The sequence below is a fragment of the Gorilla gorilla genome, chromosome 1 (genome assembly GCF_029281585.2).
Source record: "Gorilla gorilla gorilla isolate KB3781 chromosome 1, NHGRI_mGorGor1-v2.1_pri, whole genome shotgun sequence".
Lineage (NCBI taxonomy): Eukaryota > Metazoa > Chordata > Mammalia > Primates > Hominidae > Gorilla > Gorilla gorilla.
The window spans coordinates 216,595,044-216,616,637 of NC_073224.2; the positions used below are offsets into that span (position 1 = coordinate 216,595,044).

Consider the following 21,594-nt stretch of genomic DNA (forward strand, 5'->3'; position numbering starts at 1 on the left):
CTTTTTATTTATTTATGTTTTAGAGATGAGGTCTGTCTGTGTTACCCAGGCTAGCCTCGAACTCCTGGACTCAAGGGATCCAGCCTCCTTAGCCTCCCAAGTAGCTGGGACTGCAGGCACATGTGACCACACCCAGCTCATTAGTCTTTTTTTTTTTTTGAGACAGAGTCTCGCTCTGTCGCCCAGGCTGGAGTGCAGCGGCTCGATCTCGGCTCACTGCAAGCTCCGCCTCCCGGGTTCACGCCATTCTCCTGCCTCAGCAGGTGTTAGCCACCATGCCCGGCCTCATTAGTCTTTTTAAAAAGCAAGTTTTCTCTATTCATTAACCACTCCATTCACTGACTAATCTTCTGCTAAGCTTTTGAGCCATCAGTCAGTTGAAAAATATTTGTTGAGTGTTTAATGTTTGCCAGAGCCAGTGCTAAGCCTATGGGTATAGTAGGAGGTAATCAAAGTAGGCAGGGGCCTTTCCTGAATGGATTTTATAGTCTAGAAAGGAAGGCAAATCGTCGATGAAAAATTACATAATTGTATTACAGTTGTGGTAAAGGCCAAAAAGCACAAATCTAATGATGTGCAATCTTGTGCGAGCAGAATGTGAGAAGTATGAATCTAAAAGCAAGTATGAAACATCATTCATTCCAAACGTGAGTCTCAGAACTAAGAACTGGAATCCTGTGCACATGCTTTCCGATTCTGCACATTTATTTATTTATTTTTATTTATTTATTTTTGAGACAGGGTCTCACTCTGTCACCCAGGCTGGAGTGCAGTGGCGCGCTCTTGGCTCACTCCAACCTCCACCTCCCAGGTTCAAGCGATTTTCGTGCCTCAGCCTCCCGAGTAGCTGGGACCACAGGCGTGCCCGGCTAATTTTTGTGTTTTTTGTAAAGATTGGGTTTCACCCTGTTGCCCAGGCTGGTCTCAAACTCCTGATTTCAAAGTGATCCACTGGCCTCGGTCTCCTAAAGTGCTGGGATTACAGGCGTGAGCCACCTTGCCTGGCTTTTTTTTTTTTTTTCAGACAGGGTCTCATTTTGTCACCCAGGCTGGAGTGCAATGGCACGATCATGTCTCACTGCAGACTTGACCTCTTGGGCTCCGGTAATCCTCCCACCTCAGCCCCCCAAGTAGCTGGGACTACAGGTATGCACACCACCATGCCCAGCTAATTTCTGCATTTTTTTTGTAGAGATGGGGTTTTGCCATGTTGCCCAGGCTGGTCTTAAACTCCTAGGCTCAAGCTGTCTGCTTGCCTCAGCCTCACAATGTGCTGGGATTATAGATGTGAGCCACCCTGCCTGGTCTAGCAAATTTAAATTTAAATTGTTTGTTTGTTTATTTTAGTGTCCATTATGTGCAAGGTCCGAAACAGACATGATCCTTGACCTCAACAAGCTTGCACTCTAAGTGGGGAGACAGATATTGAGCCCTTATTATGGGCCTGGCACCAGGTGAAACACTTACGTGTATTATCTCATTTAAACCTCACACTAACTTTATCAGATAGGTACTATTATTATCCCCATTTGTCTTTTTTTAAAATTTTTTGTTTTTTGTTTTTAACAAGGAAACCAAAGAAGCCAGCCCATTTTTCTTTTTTCTTTGTTTAATTTTTTTGACAGAGTCTCACTTTGTCATCCAGGCTGGAGTGCAATGGTGCTATCTCAGCTCACTGCAATCTCCGCCTTCCAGGTTCAACCGATTCTCCTACCTCAGCCTCCCAAGTAGCTGGGATTACAGGTGCTTGTCACCACACCCAGCTAATTTTTGTATTTTTAGTAGAGACGGGGTTTCACCATGTTGGCCAGGCTGGTCTCGAGCTCCTGACCTCAGGTGATCCACCCACCTTGGCCTCCCTAAGTACTGGGATTATAGGCGTGAGCCACCGTGCCCGGCCACCAGCCGATTTTTCATATGGGAAATGGAGTCACAGATTAGTGAAGCAACTTGCTCAAGGTCACACAACTAGTTAGTGGTGGATTGGAGATTTAAATCCAGACAGTGAGGTTTCAGGGCCTCGCTGCCAGGCTGTGTGCTGCCAATCCGGCTGTGTGAGCCGCTGTTTGAAACTTCTTAGGCTCTTGGTCAGAAATTTGGAAGCATCATACTACGGAAGTGGTGGGAATAGCTTGAATTCAGGACAGAAATCCCCAAGGTTCGGGGGGGTTCCTGGGCAAAAAGAAAATCCCTTCCATTCCCCAGTGTTGGAGTTTAGCATATCTTACCCCATCATTTTTCAGATGAGCCACCATTTGGACCTACTCTGAGAACTCAGAGGAAGCATTTAACAAACTTCATGCACTGGAGGGGAAGGACAGTTATGGGGCACCCAGATTAGTTGGGCAGTGCCAGGCCTGTTTCCAGGATCACAGGAAGAGAGCAGTCACCAAGCACATGTGGCCCATGGGGATGGGCCTGGGAACAGGAGAGAACCATAGGAGGCCGTGGGAAAGAGGTTACAGAGGCTACAACCCTGGGCTGGGACTCTTGTGGGTCCTGCTTGGAAGTGACTCACTGTGTGGCTTCGGGCAGTCACTGTGCTTGCCTGAACCTCGGTTTCCTCTTCTGGCTATTCCCACTGCTTCCACAGTACAATGGGTTGTTTTGTTTTTTAATTGTTTATTTCTATAGATTATTGGGTATTTGGTTGCATGAGTAAGTCCTTTAGTGGTGATTTCTGAGATTTTGGTGCACCCATCACCTGAGCAGTATACACTGCACCCAATATGTAGTCTTTTATCCCTCACCCCCTTCCCACCCAAATGCTTTTTTGTTTGTTTGTTTTTGAGACGGAGTCTCATTCTGTCGCCCAGGCTGGAGTGCAGTGGTGTGATCTCAGCTCACTGTGATCTCCGGCTCCCGGGTTCAAGCAATTCTCCTGCCTCAGCCTCCTGAGTATCTGGGACTACAGGCGCGTGCCACCACCATGCGTGGCTAATTTTTGTATATTTTTAGTAGAGACGGGGTTTCACCATGTTGGCCAGGGTCTCAAACTCCTGGCCTCAAATGATCTGCCTGCCTCGGCCTCCCAAAGTGCATGGATTACAGGTGTGAGCCACCATGCCCAGCATGATGTTTCCAAATGCCTGACCAATTGCCTAGAATGAGAAAATGGAGGCAAGGTGTTTGACCTTGCTCAAGGTCACACGGCTAAGAAGCGAGGAGCCTGGACACAAACCCAGGTTCTCATCCCCACCTATCCCAGTCCTTCCCACTCTCAAAGGCCCAGCTCTCGCACTGAGCCAGCCTCCCAGAGCAGGGGACTAGCTTGTTCTCAGGTGACCTTTCTCCCTACCCCTCTAGGCCACCCCAAAAGCCCCATCAGGGCCAGAACTAAGTACCATCCCCTCACCCAGCCCAACCCACCGCTGGGCACTCAACAGGATGGGCTTGTGATTGGTGGATGCAACTATTTCCCTGAAAAATAAAACCAACTTGGCATTTGCAGCCTCAGCTGTTGGGGTGGCGAGCACTGCTTCGGTTACCTCTGAAGTAATTAATGACAGTGCTTGTCCAGTCTCACTTGAGGTGTGAGGAGCAGAAGAACAAGGGGGAGAGTTGCTGACTATGCCCCACGAGGGACTTAGAGGGCGATCTTTTTTTTTTTATCCTGCCTCAGGTTTATTTGTATAAATAGCACAGTAGGACCCCAGCCCCATGCAGACGGCAGCCCAGAGGGATTGCACCAGTCCTTCCGTCCTCACATTGGCAGACAGAGATCTCTACTCTGAAGCCTTTGTAGGGGCCTGGGCACCTCTGGGAGCCTGAACTGGAACTGAAGCTGCAGCTGTAGCCTGGGCCTTCATTTGATCCTTGGCCTTGGCCTTTGGCCGGCACAGCCTGAGCCCCTTGACAATGCGGGCATGAGCACGCTTCCCAAGCTTGGGGTGGGCAATGTAGGCAAGTCGATCAAGCTTGCGGCTAACACCCTTTGGGATCTTGGGCTTAACCTCCTTGGGGTTTATGAGGGCCTCGATAGCCTCGGCACGTGCACTCATGGCCTTGGCACTGTTGGCCTGCATCTTCTTTAGGACCTTCTTGTTGTGCTTCTCGGCAAACACGTGTTCCTCAGGAACTTGGGGTCCACCCCCTTAAGAGATTCGTATCTTTGTGATCGAGGTTTCTTGATACCATTTCTTTGCCATTTTCGGGACTGGTTGTGTGTGGTGTGGTTCTTGGACTTGGCCATATCTGCACCTTAAGCCGCGGCTCCCCTAAAAGGCTATGTTGATAAACTGGGCCTTAGAGCCTTGGCTGAGACAGCCCCTTGATTCTTGCTTTTCGGGCTTCAAGATGGCAGACAGTTGGCCCGCAGTTCTCACTGAACCAGCTAGTTATGTTATTATTACCTGGAAGAGACAACTCTAGACATGCTTTCCCTCATACTCAGGCCCACACATTCCCACACAAATGCACATGCACGCAGTGCCCATCCAGCTCACATCATGAGGTTACTCCCAGGGTTACAGCTCATTCAGGACAGAGGAACTGCTGTGACCTCACACTGCCACCTCCCACTTGCTGTGACTCCACGGAGCCTAAGGCCAGTGGCTTCAGATGTGGCATCCACCCTGTGCCAGGCTCACTAGCAGCATCATACCTCTCACAAAATCTTCATGAAGAGGAGCTTATTCGCCCTCAACCCCAATTTCCAGATGAGGAGACTGAGGCTTAGAGAAGTTAAGTCACCTGGCCGGAATCCCATACATAGTATGTGGCAGAGATAGGGTTGAAGACCAGGTCTCTGGGACTCTGATGCACATAACCGGTAAATCAATCGAAGAAAGCCAGCAGGTTAGTGGAAACCAAGCTGGCTGGAGATCCCACTGCGACTAATCATGTAAGACTCAGCCCAGCCCTTCATGATATGTGGGAATGAAGCATCACAGGGATGTCACTGAGGAATGAAGCCCTATAACTGTCTACCCCTGCCAAAATAACAAAAATGCGACTCTTAGGGGCCGGAACAGAACTGACACCCAGGCAGTCGTGGGGAGCTGGAAGGGCTTCTACCCAGCTCCTTGAGGGCAGAGGCTGGCACTGGGTTCCAGGAGCCTCCCGTGCCTCCCCCTGCTCCTGTCTCTCTCATTCTGTTTCCCAAAACATCTCCTCTGATCTCTTTAACATCCTGGGAAGTCTGCATCTTTCTCACCTCTGCAGGAAGGTGCTTGGAGAGCCAAGGCTGTTGGGTTAAAAATACAGAACTTGAAATTTCTGAGGACAGGGAAAGCAACGTCCAACCTGCAGAGTAGGTCTCAGGGTGACAAGAGAAGCTCTTCCTGCTGTGTCTGAGATACTGAGAATTTGCATGAAAATCTTCCAGACCAGAGTCATCAGCTCAAAACTATTAAGCATTGTGACAACAAATAAAAACAAAGGCAATTTATTTTTAATACTCTTTTTTAAATTATGGAAGTTATGCATGGTCATGTGTAAAGAACATTTTTCTTTTTTTTTGTTGCTGTTGTTTTTAGTTTAGTTTAGTTCAGTTGTTTAGTTTGAGATGGGGTTTTGCATTTGTCACCTAGCCTGGAGTGCATTGGCACAATTATAACTCACTGTAGCCCCGAACTGCTGGGCTCAAGCGATCCCCCTGCCTCAGACTATTGAGTAGCTGGGACTACAGCCTTGAGCCACCATTCCTGGCTAATTTTTGAAGTTTTTTGCAGAGATGAGATCTCGCTATGTTGCCCAGGCTTGTCTTGAACTCCAGGCCTCAAGCATCCTCCCACCTTGGCCTCCCAAAGTGCTGGGGTTACAGTTGTGGGCCACTGCACCTGCCCATTCTTCTTTTTTTTTTAATGCCTAAACAAAGATATGTGCGTGTATGTGTGTATAGTGTTAGGATGTTTGTTCCTTTCTTTTGCTTTCTTTCCTTTTTCTACAAAAAGAATCATTCTATACTGTTCTGGAATATACTTTTTTCATTTAACAATACATAGCAGACAGCTTTCCAATATATTTAGATCTATTAATTAATCTACGATTATATTAAGTAATTCACATGATTAAAAACTCCAGAGGTACACAAGAATATTCAAAAATGAGCCTCCCTCTCACCCCTACCCCAGGTACCCGGTTATCTCCCCAAAAGCTTCCAGTGTTACCTTTCTTGTGCATCCTTCCAGGGCTGCATTAAGCATGGATAAGCAATTATGTATATGCATTGCCCCCCATCCCCCGTTTTACATAACAGGATATACTGTATATCTTGTACATATAATACTGTTCTGCGCCTTGCTTTTTTTTTTTTTTTTTCGGGACAGGCTCTTAAAGACTCATGATTGTGCCACTGCACTCTAGGCCCAGACTTAGAGTGCAGTGACACAATCATGACTCACTGCAGCCTCGACTTCCTGGGTTCAAGCAGTTCTCCCGCCTCAGCCTCCCAAGTAGTTGGGACCACAGGCGTGTGCCATCACACTAAGCTACTTTTTGTAAGTTTTTTGGAGAGATGGGATTTCGCTGTGTTGCCCAGGCTGGTCTCAAACCCCTAGGCTCAAAGGATTCGACCACTTTGCACACCCAAATTGCTGGGATTACAGGCATGAGCCACTGCACCCAGCCTGCACCTTGCTTTTTTCACTATAATACCATGTCCTAGCGGTCATTCATATTCATATGCAATATTTCATTCTTTTTAGTAGCTAGTAACATCCTATGTGAGATATGTAGACTCATTCATGCAGCTTTCTCTCACTGGTGGCCTTGTAGCTTGGGTCCAGTTTTTTTGCTTGTTGCGGTTATGAGTGCTTCAGTGAATCTCCTTGCACACATATCTTTAATAAAAGCACTCATAGTTTTATTTCCTAGAAGTGGAATTGCTGTGTCAAAAAGTATGCATTTTAATTTTTAATAATTTGGTTATTACGTATGCACGTTTTAAATTTTAATAAATAATGTCAGATGATTTTCTCAAAGGTTGTAGCAAGCTTTAAAGCATAAGTTTATGATCTGAATTGTATTTCAGTTTTTAAAAAAGAGCAATTTTTAAAAAATATTAGCTGGGTGTGTAGTGCATGCCCGTAGTCCCAGCTACTCAAGAGGCTGAGGTGGGAGCCCAGGGGTTTGAGGCTGCAGTACACTATGATGGTGCCTGTGAGTAGCCACTGTACTTTATGCTGGGCAACATAGGGAGGCCCCGTCTCTAAAAAAAAAAAGGGTAGCGATTTGTGGCTCATTAACACTTCCCCATATATTACTAATTGTTTAAATTGTTGTCAATATTGTAAGAGAAAAATAGTATCTTCTGGTTGTAAATGTGTATTCCCTGACCTCCCTGTGAGGGTGAGCACGATCTCCTAAGTGTTTTGGCCACTTGCAGTCAACTGCTATGAATTCTCTGTGTCCTTTGTCCATTTTTCTTTTTCTTTTTCTTTTTCTTTTTTTTGACATGGAGTCTCGATATGTCGCCCAGGCTGCGGTGCAGTGGTGTGATCTCGGCTCACTGAAAGCTCCGCCTTCCGGGTTCAGGCCATTTTCCTGCCTCAGCCTCCCGAGCAACTGGGACTACAGGCGCCCTCCACCGCGCCCAGCTAATTTTTTTTTTTTTTTTTTTTTTTTTGTATTTTTAGTAGAAACGGGGTTTCACCGTGGTCTCAATCTCCTGACCTCGTGATCCGTGAGTCACCGCACCCGGCCATTTGCCCATTTTTCTAGTGGGTTCTTTGTCTTCTTCCTATGAACTTTTTTTTTTTTTTTTTTTTTTTGAGACGGAATCTCCCTCTGTCTCCCAGGCTAGAGTGCAGTGGCATGATCTCAGCTTACTGCACCCTCTGCCCCCCCGGGGTTCAAGCGATTCTCGTGCCTCAGCCTCCCAAGTAGTTGGGATTACAGGCATGTGCCACCATGCCCAGCTAATTTTTGTGGGGTTTTTTGTTTGTTTGTTTGTTTGTTTTTTGAGACGGAGTCTCGCTCTGTCCCCCAGGCTGGAGTGCAGTGGCGCGATCTTCGCTCACTGCAAGCTCCGCCTCCCGGGTTCACGCCATTCTCCTGCCTCAGCCTCCCGAGTAGCTGGGACTACAAGTGCCCGCCGCCACGCCCGGCTAATTTTTTTTTTGTATTTTTAGTAGAGACGGGGTTTCACCGTGTTGGCCAGGATGGTCTTGATCTCCTGACCTCGTGATCCGCCCGCCTCAGCCTCCCAGAGTGCTGGGATTACAGGCGTGAGCCATTGCGCCCGGCGAACCCTTTGTTTTATGTGGAAAAATTTGTCCCTAATCTATTATTTTGGCTTTGTTAACAGTGTCGTTGCCATAAAGAAAAATTTATTTTTTGCATAGTCAAATCTGTCAAGCATAATATTTTAAGAAAAATAAATTTATTTTTATCTGTAAAAATACACATTTTTAATAGTGTGATTTCTATGAATGTTGATTTTGCTTGCTAGCCATATGCTTTACTATTCTAGGTAAAGTGGAAAATAGAAAATAACAATCAGTTGATAACATCAAGCTTGTTTACATTCCTTTGTTTCAAATTGACTCTCCTGCCTCCAGACGATGATGATGATGGTGATGATGAAAACACCTACCCTGTACCAGGTGCTGTGCTAAACTCTTCACACACATTATCTCACTTCATCCTTACAGCAGACTTTGGAGGTAGGGTTTTTTTGTTTTGTTTTGATTTGGTTTTTTGTACCTTTTTATTTATTTATTTAGAGACAGCATCTGGCTCTGTTGTCCAGGCTGGAGTGCAGTGGCACAATCATAGCTCATTGTAACCTTGAATTCCTGAGCTCAAGTCAGCCTCCCACCTCAACCTCCTGAGTGACTGGGACTACAGGCATACTCCACCATGCCCCACTAATTTTTTTTTTTTTTTTTTTTTGAGACAGAGGGGTCTCAGTGTGTTGTCCAGGATCATTTTTTAAATTGAAATACAATTCACAGATCGTAAGCTTATCCTTTTAAAGTGTACCATTCAGGCCGGGTGCGGTGGCTCATGCCTGTAATCCTAGCACTTTGGGAGGCCGAGGCGGGCAGATCACCTGAGGTCAGGAGTTCGAGACCAGCCTGACCAACATGGAGAAACCCTGTCTCTGCTAAAAATACAAAATTAGCTGGGTGTGGTGGTGCATGCCTGTAATCTCAGCTATTTGGGAGGCTAAGGCAGGAGAATTGCTTGAACGTTTTAGAGGTGGAGGTTGCAGTGAGCTGGGATCGTGCCATGGCACTCCAGCCTGGGTGACAGAGTGAGACTCTGTCTCAAAGAAAAAGAAATAAAAAATAAAGTGTACCATTCAGTGATTTTTTTTAGTATATTCACAAAGTTGTGCAATCATCACCATTATTCAAACCCAGAACATGTTCATCATCCCAGAAACAAATCCTGTGGTAGATAGTTTTCATCACCATTTTACAGATGAGGAAACTGAGGCTCAGAGAGGCAAAGTAAACTGGCCAAGACCCCACAGCCAGGTCTGGGTTTGAGCCTAAGCCCCACGGCGTGGGGTGTCATCCTTCTCAGTGAGATTCATTGTTCTAGACCAGGAACTAGTACACTATTCTGAAAAAGGCCAGATAGTAAATATTTTAGGCTTTATGGGTCATTCAATAGTTAGGGTTGTTTTTTTTTTAAATCAAATTTAGGGCAAAACAAAGACAACTCCATATGAGGAAGTGATTTCTAAGTTCCCAAATATCTGAAAGTGGGTCAGGATTCCATGGGAAGTAGTCAAGCTGAGGGCAGGCAGCAGAGACAGTCTTAAAGAGTTGGATTCAGAACAGACCTATTGGAGCCAAGGACTCCAGTTCAAAGTTAGGAGCACCAGATGTGTGTGGCACCACCCAGCTCAGCAACCCCCTTGTTTAAGAGCACACCAGGCACACAGTAGGCCCTTTAGGTGATGTGTTGTAAGGTCTGACATTCATTTGCTGCCCTGGCATCTTTGAGCCTCATGGGGCCCCAAAGGCCAGTTCCCACCCTGCTAGTTCCCCCATCAGCCAGAAGAGCTTCATCCACCTGGTCCTCAACATACCCGGTTTCACCTTCCTGCCAGCCCAGGGAATCATTCAAACAAGCCAATCACATCCTCTCTTGGAAACTGGGAGTCACCACACCCTCTTGTTTACTGGCAGGCCCACCTCCCATGGCCCCTGTTTGTTCTGTCCCTGAGTGCAACCCTTCTGTGGCCCTGCAATCAGCTTCTGTTTGTTTTCTTTTTTGGTGTTTTCTTTTCTTTTTTCTTTCTTTCTTTTTTTTTTTAATTTTTCTTTTATCTTTTTCTGAGACAGGGTCTTGCTCTGTCACCCAGGCTGGAGTGCAGTGGCACAATCATAGCTCACTGTAGCCTTGAACTCCTGGGCTCAAGCAATCCTCCCACCTTGGCCTACCAAACTGCTGGGATTACGGGAGTGAGCCACCATGCCCAGCCTGCTCATTGGTTTCTTCTGCTTATTTTTAGTTGTCGTGTGTTCTGCCATCTTGTGCTATTTAGGGTGACGTCTTTCTGTCACCAATGGGCTGCATAGGAGGTAACTAGATCAGAGGGCATCTGCTTCCCTTTCTCAGCATCCATTCCCTTTTCTCATGGGGTCAGCAACTTGATTTTCCTGTAGGGAGTCCCTCTCTCCCTCTTCTTCTCCCACTCAGGCCTTGTGGTTCAGGTAGAAAAAATAGAGAATGAATCCAGCTATATTTGAGTTGGTGCTATTCCTAGACATTTTCAGTTATGTGAGCCAATAAGTATTCTCTTCCCCTCCCACTTTTTTGGAATCTTAGTGCAAAAGAGTCTTGACTAACAATACACTCAAAAAAACGCAGATTGAATGAATAAATGCATTCCCAGTTGCTGCTATGCTTCTTGGCACATGGTAGGTCTTAATCTAATGAAGGCCTTCATTTAGGAGAGAAGAAAACTTATCTGTTGGAAACAGAGCCAGGTCTAAGATAAGAAGTCTAAGTTAATATGAAAAAAGTTGATCTAAGAGAGTGTGAAAAAACTTGGGGCTAGGAACAGTGGCTCACGCCTGTAATTCTAACACACTGGGAGGCTGAGACAGGAGGATCATTTGAGGCCAGCAATATGAGATCATTTGGGGCAATATAGAGAGACCTATCTCTTAAAAAAAAAAAAATCCTGTAATCCCAGCACTTTGGGAGGCAGAGGTGAGTGGATCACTTAAGGTCAAGAGTTCGAGATCAGCCTGGCCAACATGGCAAAACTCCGTCTCTACTAAAAATACGAAATTTAGCTGGGCATGATGGCACATGCCTGTAATTCCAGCTCCTTGGGAGGCTGAGGCAGGAGAATCACTTGAACCCAGGAGGCAGAGGTTGCAGTGAGCCGAGATTGTGCCAGTGCCACTGCACTCCAGACTGGGTGATAGAAAAAGACTCCATCTCAAAAAAAATTAAAATTAAAATTAAATAATTAGCCAGGTGTAGTGGTGCACACCTGTAGTACTAGCTCCTCAGGAGGGTAGGGTTGAGCCCAGGAGTTTAAGGCTGCAGTGAGCTATGATCGTGCTACTGCATTGCAGCCTGGGTGACAGAATGAGACCTTGCCTATTAAAAGAAAGAAAACTTTGGGCAGCACATTGTCACGTACTCAAGATCCCCAAGGAAGCCACTAAGAACCAGAAAGAATTGGTCTGCCCGGGCAGACCCTCCCTGTATCGGTATCACAGTCTCTTGCTGGTCCTGTCCCCTAGTATGGGTCATCCAAGCACAAGGCTTCCTTCCCCAGGTGTGTACAGTGGAGCTGGAGAGCATCACACATTTGGTCATTCAGTCTTCAATGAAACAAGCCATCGGGAGGTTACCAAAGCACAACAACGTCTCATTTCTAAAATAGTTCAGGCCAGGTGCAGTGGCTCACACCTGTAATCCCAGCACTTTGAGAAGCTGAGGTGGGCAGATTGCCTGAGCCCAGGAGTTCTAGACCAGCCTGGCCCACGTGGTGAAACCCTGTCTCTACTAAAAATACAAAAATAGGCCTGGCGCAGTGGCTCACGCTTGTAATCCCAGCACTTTGGGAGGCTGAAGTGGGTGGATCACCTGAGGTCAGGAGTTCGAGACCAGCCTGATCAACATGGCGAAACCCCGTCTCTGCTAAAAATACAAAAATTAGCCGGGCAGGGTGGCGGGCACCTGTAATCCCAGCCACTTGGGAGGCTGAGGCACGAGAATCCCTTGAACCTGGGAGGCAAAGGTTGTAGTGAGCTGAGATCGTGCCACTGCACTCCAGCCTGGGTGACAGCGTGAGGCTGTCTCTCAAAAAAAAAAAAAAAAAAAAAAATTAGCTGGGCATGGTGGCACGCGCCTGTAGTCCCAGCTACTCCAGAGGCTGAGGTGAGAGGATTGCTTGCTTGAACTCAGGAGGCAGAGGTTGCAGCGAGCTGAGATTGCGCCACTGCACTCCAGCCTGGGCAACAGAGCAAAACCCAGTCTCAAAAACTAAAATAATAATAATAATAATAGCCCGGGCTCGGTGGCTCATGCCTGTAATCCCAGCACTTTGGGAGGCCGAAGCGGGTGGATCACCTGAGGTCAGGAGTTCTAGACCAGCCTGGCCAACATGGTGAAACCCCATCTCTGCTAAAAATAGAAAAATTAGCCAGGCATGGTGGCAGGCACCCGTAATCCCAGCTACTTGGGGGGACCAAGGCAGGAGAATTGCTTGAACCCGGGAGGCGGAGGTTGCAGTGAGCCGAGATTGTGCCATCACACTCCAGCCTGGGGGGACAAGAGCGAGACTTCGTCTAAGAAAAAATAAATAAATAAAATAAAATAAAATAAAAATAATAATAATTTAAATAAATAAATAAAATAGTTCAATCTAGTGACCACAGTTACAGTCTAGGAAGAGGTGTTAAGCTGGGCCCACGAACCCCCACAATAGCTCCATGGAGAGAATTCCGGTGGAGCCTGGATAGGGAAAAATTACATCTGTGTTCTCATCATTATGTATTTGAAAGTTAGCATCACTTCAATTATGAATGGAGGTTATAAACCACTTATTATTAGTAATTTCTGTGGCTTTCATACCCATGAAAAATCACAGATATTTTTGTATCACTTTATGGTTATCACAGAAAATATAGTTTATGCTCATCACTACTTTGAAATTAGAGTGGTTATTAGACCAGCCGTTAGATCTTGTTATGTAATGTGTTAATAAAGCAGCACTTTTATTATTATGTCATGGATTTGTCAGGGTTTAAAAATATATATATTTTGACAACTGTATTTCCTTATAATTGGTTTCCTTAGCAATTCTATGTATTTTATTTTATGCATTTTAAAACATGTTCTTAAAAATAACACTACCGCTGGGCATGGTGTCTCATGCCTGTAATCCCAGCACTTTGGGAGGCCAAGGTGGGTGGATTACTTGAGGTCCGGAGTTCCAGACCAGCCTAGCCAACATGGTGAAACTCCATCTCTACAAAAAAATACAAAAATTAGCCAGGCATGGTGGTGCACACCTATAGTCCCAGCTACTCAGGAGGCTGAGACAGGAGAATTGCTTGAACCTGGGAGGTGTTCCATTCAACATAGCAATCCCATTACTGGGTATGTACCCACAGGATAATAAATTATTCTACCAAAGAGACACATGCACTTGTGTGTTCATCACAGTACTATTTATAATAGCAAAGACATGGAATCAACCTAGATGCCCTTCAATGGATTGGATAAAGAAAACATGGCGGGGCATGGTGGCTCACGCCTGTAATCCCAACGCCTTGGGAGGACGAGGCAGGTGGATTACCTGAGGTCAAGAGTTCAAGACCAGCCTGGCCAACATGGTGAAACCTCGTCTCTACTAAAAATACAAAAAAAATTATCTGGGGTGGTGACATGCTCCTGTAGTCCCAGCTACTTGAGGAGGCTGAGGGAGGAGAATTGCTTGAACCCAGGAGGCAGAGGTTGCAGTGAGCCAAGATCGTGCCACTGCACTTCAGCCTGGGTGACAGAGGGAGACTCTATCTAAAAAAAAAAAAAAAAGAACAAAATCATTACTTTTATAGCAACATGGATGCAGCTGGAGGCCATTATCCCAAGTGATTAACACAGAAGCAGAAAACCAAATGTGAAATGTTCTCACTTATAAATGGCAGCTAAGCACTGGGTAAACATGGACATAAAGATGGGAACAATAGAGACTGGGGACTCCTAGAGCAGGGAGGAAAGGAGGGGGCAAGGGTTGAAAAACTGCCTATTGGGTACTATGCTCAGTACCTGGGTGATGGGATCACTCATATCCTAAATCTCAGCATCACCCAATATACACATGTAACAAACCAACACATTGTACCCCTCGAATCTAAAATAAAAGTTGAAATTTTAAAAATAAAATAAAGGCTGGCATGGTGGCTCACACCTGTAATCCCAGCACTTTTGGAGGCAGAGGCAGGAGGATCCCTTGACCTTAGGAGTTTGAGACCAGCCTGGCCAACATGGGGAAACTCCGTCTCTACAAAAAAACACAAAAACTAGCTAGGTGCGGTGGTACATGCCTGTAGTCCCAGCTACTTAGGAGGCTGAGGCAGGAGAATCCCTTGAGCCTGGGAGGTTGAGGCTGCAGTGAGCTATGTTCATGACACGACACTACAGCCAGGGTGACAGAGCAATAACCTGTCTCAAAAAATAAAAATAAATAGTCCAGGCGCGGCGGCACATGCCTATAATCCTAGCACTTTGGGAGGCCACGGCAGGCAGATTACTTGTGCTCAGGAGTTCGAGACCAGCCTGAATAACATGGTGAGACCCCATCTCTACTAAAAATACAAAGTTAGTCGGGCATGGTGGCACAGCTTGTGATCCCAGCTACTCAGGAGACTGAGGTGAGAGGATCACTTGAGCCCGGGTGGCAGAGGTTGCAGTGAGCCAAGGTGCTGCCACTGCACTCCAGCCTGGGTGACAGAGCAAGACCCTGTCTGAAAATAATAATAATAATAATAAATAAAATAAAAAACTAAAAGCATGTTCTGGGGAGGGGTCCATAGGTTTTACCGGATTGCCAAAGGGGTCCACAGCATAAAAGCAGGTTAGGAATCCCTAACTAGCCCTGCTGTTATTCCACGATTCTAATTCTTAGCCTCAGTGAACCTCAGCCTGCCCATCTACAAAAATGGGAACATCAATACCTATCTCATAAGATTGCTACAATGTTTAGATGAAATATGCATAGTGTCTGCCTGCTTAACATATGGGAAGAAATGTGTACGTGCTGACTTCTCTTCCTCCATCTCTGGCAATTCCCAACTAGCGGTGCCTTGGAAACCACAGGAATTTGATGCCAGATCTTCCTGGGTTCAAATCCCATTTCTGCCATTTTAGCTGAGGGACTTAACCTCTCTAAATCTGTTTCCTCATCTTTTAAAAGGGGTCATTTCTTTCTAGCAGTGTTACAAGGATGAAGATCTTAAATATGTAAAATGCCCTACATAGCCTGGCACCGAGTGGGTTTCAAAAAATAGAAGCTGCCATCATCATCGATGGTCCCATCAGTTCCTGGACACTGCCTAGCACACACCAAGTCTTTTTCTTTGCTAGAGAATCACTCTCATCCTCAGCCCATCCCTGAATGGTCCCAGTCACCCTCTCCTAAGTGATAAGCAAGTGTTTAGGGGGTCTCTCCTCCCTGATCTGCCGTCCCCCTGTCACCCCCTCAACATGAGCTCTGGAGGCAACCCAGCAGGACAAACTTGGTGCTGTCATTATGCATAAAACACCAGATGAGCCAGGCACGGTGGCTCACGCCTGCAATCCCAGCTACTTAGGAGGCTAAGGCAAGAGGATCTCTTGAGTCCAGGAGTTCGAGTGAGCCGTGATCGTGCCACTGCACTCCAGCCTGGGTGACAGAAAGAGACCTGTCTCTTAAAACAAAACCAAAAGGCCCACCAGGTCCACCAGAGCTGAAATGTCCTCTAGACCTTGTGTTATAAATGGGGAAACTGAGTCCCAAGAAAGTGAAGGCACTTACTCAAGGTTGTGTAGATTTCCTTCTGGGACATGGATACAGTTTCTGTCCTTTGTACAAATTGCCTCATCTCTTCTCTGCATTCTTCCTGCCTAAGAAGCAAGAAAGGAGACAGAAAGACCATGCAGGGTCAACTCTAGGCTTTTCAGGAATGGATGGGTGAATACAAACAGAAAATAAGAGCCAGGACAGGTACGGTGGCTCACGCCTGTAATCCCAGCACTTTGGGAGGCCGAGGCAGGTGGATCACCTGAGGTCAGGAGTTCAAGACCAGCCTGGCCAACATGGTGAAACCCTGTCTCTATTAAAAATACAAAAAGGGTGCGGTGGTAGGTGCCTGTAATCCCAGCTACTCGGGAGGCTGAGGCAGGAGAATCACTTGAACCTGGGAGGCGGATGTTGCAGTGAGCCGAGATCGTGCCACTGCACTCCAGCCTGGGTGACAGAGTGAGACTTTGTTTCAAAAAAGATAATAATAATTTTAAAATAACAATAACAAGAGCCAAATGTTAAGCATTTGATTATGCCTGGCCTCAAGAGCTGTACACATATCACCTCTCCGCCCCTGAATGAAGTAGGTATGACTATCCCCATCTTACGGAAGAGGAAATCCCAGAGAAGGTAACATATCTTACCCAAAGTCACATAGCTTGCCAGGGCCAGGGTCTGAATCTAGAGCTGTCTGATTTAGCACGTATACTCTTTCCTCTATGAAAACCCAAAACTTTCATTGGAGAGTTCCAGTGGGTTCCGTTGGGTTCCAGTGCTGCTGTGACTTTTTTTTTTTTTTTTTTTTTTTTTTTTTTTTTTTTTTGAGACGGAGTCTCGCTCTGTCGCCCAGGCTGGAGTGCAGTGGCACCATCTCGGCTCACTGCAGGCTCAGCCCCCTGGGGTTCACGCCATTCTCCTGTCTCAGCCTCCCGAGTAGCTGGGACTGCAGGCGCCCGCCACCACGCCGGGCTAATTTTTTGTGTTTTTAGTAGAGATGGGCTTTCACCGTGTTAGCCAGGATGGTCTCGGTCTCCTGACCTCGTGATCCGCCCGCCTCGGCCTCCCAAAGTGCTGGGATTACAGGCGTGAGCCACCGCGCCCAGCCTGCTGTGACTTTTACAGCCTTGCTGTTGCATGGGGCCAGCACTGTCCTAGCTGGGGCCCCCACTCCTGCAGCCTCTCCCCAGTATAGCACTGTGCTCTCCACTCCCCAGGCCCCATTGTTAAAAGTCGGTGTCCGCCGCGGCCCCAGCATGCTCCAATGAGAACCCAGGTTCAAGAAGAGCCCTGGAGCTGACCTGCCACCCACTCCATGGGCACCGTGCTCCTTCTTTTTCAAGATTATGAGGCAGGCATAGACCTGATAATTGTGTTTGTATTGGGGTTGATTTATATTTGTGCTCAGTATGCATCCACACCCCCTACCACGAAAGCAGATGGGCACGTCTTGCCTTCGAAAGAAATATAATTAAGGCAATTTAGCATCTTTCTCAAAGGATGCTCTTCCTGCACACGGGAGGAAATGTTTTCGGAGCTACTTTAGAATATTTGAAGTTTAATTCTGTGATGCTCACAGCTGGTCCAATCTGGAGGAGGCTGAGGGGTAAAAAGGGAGAAGCTTTTTTTTTTTTTTGACTAGGTCCTGGGGCAGGAGGGGAGAAGCCACTAACTCAAGGGATGACTTACTTTGTGGTTTTGAGAAGGTCTCCCCCATTTTGAGCCTCAGTTATCACATTTATTGAAACAAAAATAATAATACATGAAAATAAAACAACTCAGCAATAGTTTTGAGATCAGCCCTATAGATTCAGAATCCTCAGAGATGCTGAACAAGCTTCACAGGTGATCCTGACTCAAGCCAGGCTGGAAAACCTTTAGTTTAAAAGCATTTTTTGGGCCAGGTGGGGTGGCTCATGCCTGTATATTCCAACACTTTGGGAGTCCAAGGCATGTGGATTACTTGAGGCCAAGAGTTCGAGACCAGCTTGGCCAACATGGTAAAATCTCATCTCTACTAAAAATATAAAAATTAGCTGGGCATGGTGGCACAGGCCTGTGGTCCCAGCTACTCGGGAGGCTGGGGCACCAGAATTGCTCAAACCCCGGAGGCAGAGGTTGCAGTGAGTGGAGATCGGGACGCTGCACTCCAGCCTGGGTGACTGAGTGAGACTCTCTCTCAAAAAAAAAAAAAAAATATTTTTTTTTTTTGCTTCACTGAAAATGCTGATGTGGTGGCATGTGCCTACAGTCCCAGCTACTTGGGAGGCTGAAGTGGGAGGACCACCTGAGTCTGGGAGGACCACCTGAGTCTGGGAGGTCCACCTGAGTCTGGGAGGTCCAGGCCGCAGTGAGCTGAGATAGTGCCACTGCACTCCAGCCTAGGTGACAGAGCATGACCCTGCCTCAAAAAGAAAAAGAAACAAAGAAAAGAAGATGCTTTTTAAAAAGGAAGAAGTAATGTAGAATAGTAGAGCCAGAAATAACTTTAGTAACTTTTCTTACATAAGGTAAAGCATGAACCTTGCTGATATAAAGCAGCTTGCTCACAAGCTTCAGGATTACTGTTTTCTCCTTTGTTTCTTTATTTATTTTTTTAGAGACAGGGTCTTGCTCTGTCACCCAGGTTGGAGGGCAGTGGTGCAATCATACCTTACTGTAACCTCCAACTCCTGGATCCAACCCATCCTCTCACCTCGGCCTCCCAAATAGCTGGGACTAAAGGTGTACGCCATTGCACCTGGCTAATTTAAAAAAATTTTTTGGGCCGGGCACAGTGGTTCACACCTGTAATCCCAACACTTTGGGAGGCTGAGGCGGGTGATCATCTGAGGTCAGAAGTTCAAGACCTGCCTGGTCAACGTGGTGAAACCCCGTTCTCTACTAAAAATACAAAAATTAGTTGGACGTGGTGGCGAGCAAATGTAATCACAGCTACTCGAGAGGCTGAGACAGGAGAATTGCTTGAACTTGGGAGGCGGAGGTTGCAGTGAGCCAAGATGGTGCCATTGCACTCCAGTCTGGGCAACAAGAGTGAAACTCCATCTCAAAAAAAAAAATTTTTTTTTGTAGAGACAGAGTCTCCCCAAGTTACCCAGGCTGGTCTCAAACTCCTGGGCTCAGGTGATCCTCCTGCCTCAGTCCCTCAAATATGTTTCTTTTATTTAAATCATACAAATTACATGACTGAAAAAAAATGCCAACAACGCTGTACATAGGAGAATAAAAGGGAAGATTCCTTGCACCGGCCCCATCCCCTTCTCCCTGCAGCTGGCCACTGTTAGCAATTTGCTATGATTCTTTTCAGGATTACTTTTCTAGCTAAACGCTAGAAACTTACCATACTTAGCACAGAAAATTATCATATCGATATATAGAAATCTACTGAGTTATTTTTAATTTCTTTATGGTTGTTCATAATGTAGATACAGTATCATCTATTTAACCAAAGGCAATTCAAAGGCATTTAGGGCATTTTCATTTTTTTCACTATGATAAACATTCAACTGTGTGTATTTAGGAGGGTATTTTTGTAAGATGGTATTTAGCAATAAAATTATCAAAAGGCATGCTTACTTACAATTTTGATAGATGCTGCCAAATTGTTCTCCAAAAAAAGACTGCCTGAATATGCATTTCTCCCAGTAGTTAATCCTGGGGCATTTCCTCACACCCTAGCCAATACTCAATATTATCAATCTTTCTTAAATTCTCCAGTCTGATGGGTGAAAATCAACTCTAATTCAAAATTATCTTATTTGTTTGTTTGTTTTTGAGGAGTATCACTCTGTTGCCCAGGCTGGAGTGCAGTGGCTTGATCTTACCTCACTTCAACCTCTGCCTCCTGGGTTCAAGCGATTCTCCTGTCTCAGCCTCTCGGGTAGCTGGGACTACAGGAGTGCGCCACCACACCCGGCTAATTTTTGTATTTTTAGTAGAGACAGGATTTTGCCATGTTGGCCAGGCTGGTCTCAAACTTCTGACCTCAGGTGATCCACTTGCCTTGGCCTCAAAGTGCTGGGATTACAGGCATGAGCCACCGGGTCTGGACCAAAATTATCTTTTGAATTTTTTTTTTTTTTTTTTTAAGAGATAGGGTCTCACTCTGTCACACAGGCTGGTCTTGAACTGCAGCTCACTGCATAGCTCACTGCAGCCTCTAACTCCTGGGCTCAGGCAATCCTCCTGTTTCTGCCTCCTGAGTAGTTAAAACTATATAGGTGCATGCCACCACACCCAGCTAATTTTTTATTTTTTGTAGAGATGAGGTCTCCCCATGTTGTCCAAGCTGGTCTTGAACCCCTGGCCTCAGGCAATCCTCCCCGCTCTGCCTCCCAAACTGGTGGTATTACAGGTGTGAGCCACTGCGCCTGGCCTGAATGTTTATTTCTACATGGAATTTGGAGGTTCTTTATGTTTTGAAAAGAATACCTGAGATTTTGAAAGGATGCTCAGGAATCTCAAATGTGTCTGTTAATTATCCATTCCAGAAAGTTCCCTTGAATTTCAGAGACTGTCAAACTCTCTTGTCTTTGGAGAGATGAGAGTTGCTCTTTCCACAATATCTGAAGGTTAAATTTAGAAGCGGCATTCATGTATTATTATTATTTTTTTCCAAGCCACTTTTTAGAATTCAGTCCTGCTTTTCAGCTTAGCTGGATCCCTGTGGGAGTGGTATGATGAGACTGCAAGGTGATGAGACTGGTATGTGTGTGGGTTTACCACATCAGCCCTTTTTCTCTCTGCTCAACTCAACAACTCCATGCTTTCTCAACATAGAGAAAGAACCCACTCCTTACCAGATTACCAGATTCCTCTCTATAACGAGAATGTAACACGCATGCACTCAGCAGGAAAACCCTTCAAGAACAAGGCCCTTGTGCACTTCAGGGGTATAACGAAGAGAAAGGCAGGGAAGTAACTTTTCAGAGCTGTCAGTGGCGCCAGGCACACTGCTGGCTACTCTCCCTAAGCTCCTTTAACCTCAATCTTATAAAGGTAGATGTTATTATTGCTTTTTTTTGAGACAAGGTCTCACTCTGTCGCCCAGGCTGGAGTACAGTGGTGTGATCATGGCTCACTGCAGCCTCGACCTCCTGGGCTCAAACAATCTTCCCACCTCAGCATCCCAAATAGCTAGGACTACAGGTGCACACCACCACACCTGGATAATTTTGATTTTTTTTGTAGAGATGGGGTTTCACCCTGTTGCCCAGGCTGGTCTCAAACTCCTGGGCTCAAGCGATCCACCTGCCTTGGCCTCCCAAAGTGCTGAAATTACAGGCATGAGCCACTGAACCCAGGCTACGATTCCTATTTCATAGCTGGAGAAACAGACTCAGACCAAGCGATGTGGGCCCCAGAGCCAGCCCCCTACACTGGAATCCTGGCAATGTCACTTATTTGCCGTGAGACCTTGGGCAAGTGTCCACCCTTCTTGTGCTATTTCCTCACCTGTAAAATGGGGATAACAAAGTACACAGACCTCACGGTGGACTGGGAGACTTCATATGCAAAGTACTTCTGAAGACAGCACCTGGTATCCAGTAATCCCCTGTTAACAGGTGGCTCTTGTTGTTGTTGTTGTTGTTTTTTTGCAGCTCCCCGAGATAACCTGGGGAGAGCTTTTTCAGTCCTCTGAGCCTCAGATTGTTCATCCATAAAATGGG

General features: G+C 46.2%; 1 pseudogene; it reads right to left on the reverse strand.

The window, feature by feature from the left end:
- Positions 1 to 3,725: 3,725 nt before the first annotated feature.
- LOC101145845 (large ribosomal subunit protein eL29-like) lies at positions 3,726 to 4,334 on the reverse strand (annotated as a pseudogene).
- Positions 4,335 to 21,594: the final 17,260 nt, after the last annotated feature.